Consider the following 6,000-nt stretch of genomic DNA (forward strand, 5'->3'; position numbering starts at 1 on the left):
GTTCATCATCGGGTTTGGTTTTGGGGAGACATTTTTAGGTGTCTACACGATGGGAAACGGTTTGAGGCGTGTAGATCTCGAAAAAACAACCAATATGGAAAGAAAAATTTAATTCGGACGATCAGGCACAAAGTTACGGCATTTTGAAAGAAACCAGAGGCGGGAAATAGTATAAATACAAATTAGAGCGATAAATAAATGGGTGCGATCATACCAGCACTAATGCACCGGATCCCATCAGAACTCCGCAGTTAAGCGTGCTAGGCGAGAGTAGAACTAGGATGGGTGACCTCCTGGGAAGTCCTCGTGTTGCACCCCTTTTTTGCCAGATTTGGAAAATTTTTTCGTTTTAGGTTATTTTGCGATGGGAAACGGTTTGAGGCGCGTAGATCTCGAAAAAATAACCAATATGGAAAGAAAAATTTAATTCGGACGATCGGGCACAAAGTTACGGCATTTTGAAAGAAACCAGAGGCGGGAAAGAGTATGAATACAAATTAGAGCGATAATTAAATGGGTGCGATCATACCAGCACTAATGCACCGGATCCCATCAAAACTCCGCAGTTAAGCGTGCTTGGGCGAGAATAGTACTAGGATGGGTGACCTCTTGGGAAGTCCTCGTGTTGCACCCCTTTTTTGCCAGATTTGGAATATTTTTTCGTTTTTGGTTATTTTGCGATGGGAAACGGTTTGAGGCGCGTAGATCTCAAAAAAATAACCAATATGGAAAAAAAATTTAATTCGGACGATCGGGCACAAAGTTACGGCATTTGGAAAGAAACCAAAGGCGGGAAAGAGTATAAATACAAATTAGAGCGATAATTAAATGGGTGCGATCATACCAGCACTAATGCACCGGATCCCATCAGAACTCCGCGGTTAAGCGTGCCTGGGCGAGAGTAGTACTAGGATGGGTGACCTCCTGGGATGTCCTCGTGTTGCACCCCTTTTTTGCCAGATTTGGAATATTTTTTCGTTTTTGGTTATTTTGCGATGGGAAACGGTTTGAGGCGCGTAGATCTCGAAAAAATAACCAATATGGAAAAAAAAAATTTACTTCGGACGATCGGGCACAAAGTTACGGCATTTTGAAAGAAACCAGAGGCGGGAAAGAGTATAAATACAAATTAGAGCGATAAATAAATGGTTGCGATCATACCGGCATTAATGCACCGGATCCTATCATAACTCCGCAGTTAAGCGTGCTTGGGCGAGAGTAGTACTAGGATGGGTGACCTCCTGGGAAGTCCTCGTGTTGCACCCCTTTTTTGCCAGATTTGGAATATTTTTTCGTTTTTGGTTATTTTGCGATGGGAAACGGTTTGAGGCGCGTAGTTCTCGAAAAAATAACCAATATGGAAAAAAAATTTAATTCGGACGATCGGGCACAAAGTTACGGCATTTTGAAAGAAACCAGAGGCGGGAAAGAGTATAAATATAAATTAGAGCGATAAATAAATGGGTGCGATCATACCAGCACTTGATTTGGGTAAAAATACCCTAGGCCAGTTGGCCCAATCGGAGTCCGCCACGTGTCACTAAAAGGGGCGCCACCTTGGACCTCTCAGGGAACGACACGTGGCAGACGGATAAAAGGACCTGGGATTGGCGGGCTTTGAGGCCCAAATCCCGAGGTCTGGAAAAGCTGCGTGAATATTCCCTATGGCACGAAACCCTAGGGAGTGCACGTTTTTCGAGAAGCCTATAAATAGGAGATGACCTCCTCATTTATGGCTACGTGATACGTACACAAAAAAAACCTTTTACACTCCTTACGAGGAATATTCAGTGATTACTAATCATTGTCAGAACTGTCACTCTCAAGAGAACAGTACACCCGAGCTCGGAATCCGAGCAGATAACCTTTACATTCCGCACCTTATTCTTCGGACTTAGACTAACTTAAGCTTCGGAGGCGGACCACCGACCATTCGGTGCTCCGTTGTTTTGCAGGTACAGGCATCCAAGCGAGCATCCAGTCTTAGTGTTGTAACTCTCCCAAGGGACTCAAAAAACCCCGAAACATTTGGCGCCGTCTGTGAGGAGAGTACCTCTAAGATGGCCTCTTTGGAAACTGTACCAATTTTTGTTACCAATCGGCCTCCGGAAACCAATCGGCCACTGGAGACCAAACAGCCACCAGAGACCAATCGGTCCCTGGACGAAGTATTGGTCCAGTTGGACCATGATTCAGGTGACGACGGTGACGTTGAAACCTATACTGCCAGAGATGGGTCCCTCATCTCCAGGCGCATCCGCAGCAAGGAAAAGAGGGAGCGCCCTTACTCTCAGAATGCTCCGAGCAAACCAGCCAGACATTCAAAGAAGCCGTCTGATTCTACCCAGGCGGAAGGGTCAGACCCAGTAACCAGAGACGAGCTCATGAAGCTTGTGAGCACTCTCCGTGGTGAGATAAAACAACTCACCAACAAGAAGTCGGCTACCCCTGCCAAGGAGCAGTCGGCCAAGAAGTCAGCCCAGACGGGCAAGCACAAAATCGATCAGGGACCGACAGCCGACTCTTCATCCTAAGGAGAAGACTCGGCCTCAGTTTGACCTCTCAAGACTCCGTTTCCCAGAAACGGTTACAAGGAAAGCCATTCGGCATGTTCAGCCGGATGGTAACAAGAAAAAATTCTCTGACGCTCGACATTACATTGAGCAGAAGAGGAATGAGCTTTCAGAGTCGGCCTCAACGCCGACTTATCGCGACAGCTTCCAGAATACCACCTTGAGGTATTCACAATCTGTGCATGAGACTCCAGTAAGCAGCCCTCGGGTTCAAGTTGGACCTCATGTAATTCAGCCGGCTCAGTACATGGCTCAGCCATTGTACCAGACGCCTGCTCAACCTTACATCCAACCTGCCTTCTTCGAAGGACAAGCGGCATGCGGCTATCAGCCCATGGATTGACAGCTTAGGCTGCAGCACCTTGGAGATCAACCCTCTGCTTTCTCTAAGGAAATAACCGACGCCGAACAGCCGACCAAGGTTAAAAATGTGTTGGTTGGAACCTATGATGGGACCACCAACCCTGAAGACCACCTACTAGCATACACCCACCTTATCTATTTACAAGGGTTGGATGATGCCGCATGGTGTCGCTGCTTTCCAGCCACCCTGAAGGGCATAGCCCAGTAGTGGTTCGGCAATCTACCGGCTGGTTGTATCAATAGCTTCAAGATGCTTGCGTTCTTGTTTGCTTCCAAGTTCTCTATGAACATCCCTGCCAAGAAGACAAGCCTTGATCTTGGCAATGTGCAACAGGGAGATAGAGAAGACTTGCGTTCCTACGTCAGGCGGTTCAATCTGGTGCGAATCTAGATCCATGGGCTATCTGACGAGGTCGCCTTCACAGACTTCTTCAAAGGTCTCAAGGACGGTTCTACTTTCAAGTATGAACTCGTCCGTAAACAAATCTTTACCCTGCAGGGAGCGCTGCGAGAGGCGGAAGCCTATATACAGGCGACCGAGCTCTGCTCCTCCAACAGGCAGTCGGACTCTAAGAGGTCCGACCGACAGAAGGAGAGTCGGCCTGCTCAGTCGGCTACCAAGCCAGAAGAGAGCAAAAAGAAAAAGCAAGTCTGGGCCGTTGATAACTCTGATCAGCCGGCCCAGAAGAAGAAGAAAGAGTGGAAACCGTACGTCCCAAGGTACGAGTTCCACAAGGACTGCTGCTCCATCTTGATGGAAATAAAGGACCGGCTGACTCTTGAGAAGCCGAATCCAATGAGAGGTTCCGTTGAAAATCGGAACAAAAATAAACATTGCCATTTCCATGAAGACATCGGCCATGACACCAACGACTGTTTCAGCCTCAAACGAGAGCTTGACCGTCTGGCCGACAAAGGACAGCTGAAGTCCTATGTGAATTCCAAAGTGACTTCAAAGGCGAATCAGGGGCAGTCCAAAAAGAAGGCTCCCCAGCCGACTGTTAGTACCGACACCGATGAAGATCCGGTATATACCATAGCAGGCGGATTCGCCGGGGGTGGCCCGACCATTCGGGGCACCAAGGATCATCTGAAAAAGATGATCCATTCTGTTGAAGAGGGAGAGGCGACAGGCACATCCGCCTTCCCCGAGGTCATCATCACCGAAAAGGACAGAGGCAAAGTCCGTCGGCCGCATGATGACCCTGTGGTCATTGAATGTAAAGTGGTCAACCAACTGGTTGGTCGAATCTTGATCGACACAGGCAGCTCCTCTGACCTCATCAGCCTCAAATGCTTGTCCAATCTCAAGTACAAGCCATACAGCATGATGGAGGTTTTTCACACCCTTGTAGGGTTTGGGGGAGGACTCGTGCACCCAGTCGGACGGATAGATTTGCCCATCCGGCTGGGGCGAAAGGGAAACGGTCGGCATATGACCATCCGTTTCCTCGTGGTTGAAGAGCTTACTGCCTACAACCTCATCTTTGGTCGACCCACTCTTAACGAGTGCAAGGCCGTCATCATTCCTTCCCTCATGCTTGTTAAGTATGAGAGGGATGATGGCACAGTCGGTTCCCTTAACGGGGACCAAAAGACAGCTCGGGAGTGCTATCTCTCGGATGTCAAGCCCGCGGTCGCAGCAACCTTCCGGGGCAAACAAACAGTCGACCTTGATGATAACAGGGAAGACCAAGCGGCCCCACCAGCTGAGAAAAAGAGAAAAGTTGATCAACTGGTGGTGGTAAAAAAAGAGAAGCAATAGCAATCACTGACCGGGGAACGGTCGGATGATCTCCGTCCCCAGCCAACTGGTGAACACATTGATATCCCTCTGGACGACGCTCGGCCAGAGCGGACTGTTAAGGTGGGGACGGTTGCATTTTCTAAGCTAGGTGACGGTCTTCATTAATCATATTGGGAGGAATGTAGAAGCATACATTGATGACATGATAGTCAAATCCAAACTACAAGTGGATCACCTTGCTGATCTCCGAGAAACATTCGCCACACTCAGGCGGCACAAGGTCATGCTAAATCCAAAAAAGTGTGTCTTTGGTGTTGAGTCTGGGAAGTTTGATTCCTGATTGATCAAAGGGGAATAGAGGCCAATCCTGAGAAAATACAGGCGGTCATCGACATGCAGTCGCCCCGAACTGTGAAAGAGGTTCAAAAGCTTACAGGTTGTCTGGCGGCCTTGGGGAGATTCCTCAGTCGGTCAGGCGATAAGTGTCTCTACTTTTTCCAGGCAATCAGGAAGAAGACTAATTTTGAATGGGGTGATGATGCAGAGGCGACCTTTCCAAAGTTAAAAACTCATTTGCACTCTTTGCCGAGGCTTGTTTGCCCTTTGCCCAAAGAGACGCTCTTCATGTATCTGGCCGTCTCCGATCATGCCATCAGCGCTGTTCTCTTAGCTGAAAGAGACGACACTCAGCTCCCAGTCTATTTCATCAGCCATGTTTTCAGGAACGCAGAGCTTCGGTACCCCATGGTTGAAAAGTTTGGTCTCGCTCTCTACACGGCCATCAAGAAATTGAATCCTTACTTCTTGGCACATGCGGTAGTGGTCTATACAGACCAGCCGATCAAGCGGCCTCTGACAACCTTGGAGTCTCCTGGACGAATGCTCAAATGGGCGATTGAAATGCAAGGATTGGAAATCACTTACGAACCCAGGAAAGTAATAAAGGGGCAAGCATTCGCCGACTTTATTGTGGAAATGACAAGGCCGGTTGCTCCGGATGATACTAGTCAGGTTTGGAAAGTGTATGTGGACGGGAGCTCTACTGCGAACGGCTGTGGTGCAGGGATTATCTGTCAGTCTCCTGAGGGGGACAAATTTGAATACGCACTACGGTTCAAGTTCCAGGTCTCTAATAATGAGGCCGAATATGAAGCCCTGCTTGCTGGCATTCGGTACTGTAAGGCAGCAGGGGCAAAGAAAATTGACGCCTGCTCAGACTCTCAATTGGTTGTACTCCAAGTCAATGGAACGTACGAGGTCACTCATCCGGCCATGTTAAAATATTTGCAGGCGGTCAAAGCTGAAGTTGGGACACTT

General features: G+C 48.5%; 4 non-coding genes across 4 annotated transcripts; all 4 read left to right on the forward strand.

Annotated features, from left to right (window-relative positions):
* The first annotated feature begins 200 nt into the window (after positions 1 to 200).
* On the forward strand, positions 201 to 318 carry LOC145599813 (5S ribosomal RNA). The gene has a single exon (XR_014104079.1). It is a non-coding gene; the product is annotated as a 5S ribosomal RNA (ribosomal RNA).
* A 197-nt stretch (positions 319 to 515) lies between these two features.
* LOC145599780 (5S ribosomal RNA) lies at positions 516 to 634 on the forward strand. Its single transcript, XR_014104047.1, has one exon. It is a non-coding gene; the product is annotated as a 5S ribosomal RNA (ribosomal RNA).
* Positions 635 to 830: 196 nt separating this feature from the next.
* On the forward strand, positions 831 to 949 carry LOC145599800 (5S ribosomal RNA). The gene has a single exon (XR_014104067.1). It is a non-coding gene; the product is annotated as a 5S ribosomal RNA (ribosomal RNA).
* Positions 950 to 1,147: 198 nt separating this feature from the next.
* LOC145599811 (5S ribosomal RNA) lies at positions 1,148 to 1,266 on the forward strand. The gene has a single exon (XR_014104076.1). It is a non-coding gene; the product is annotated as a 5S ribosomal RNA (ribosomal RNA).
* Positions 1,267 to 6,000: the final 4,734 nt, after the last annotated feature.

The sequence above is a fragment of the Chenopodium album genome, chromosome 20 (genome assembly GCF_948465745.1).
Source record: "Chenopodium album chromosome 20, dcCheAlbu1.1, whole genome shotgun sequence".
Taxonomy (NCBI): Eukaryota; Viridiplantae; Streptophyta; class Magnoliopsida; order Caryophyllales; family Amaranthaceae; genus Chenopodium; species Chenopodium album.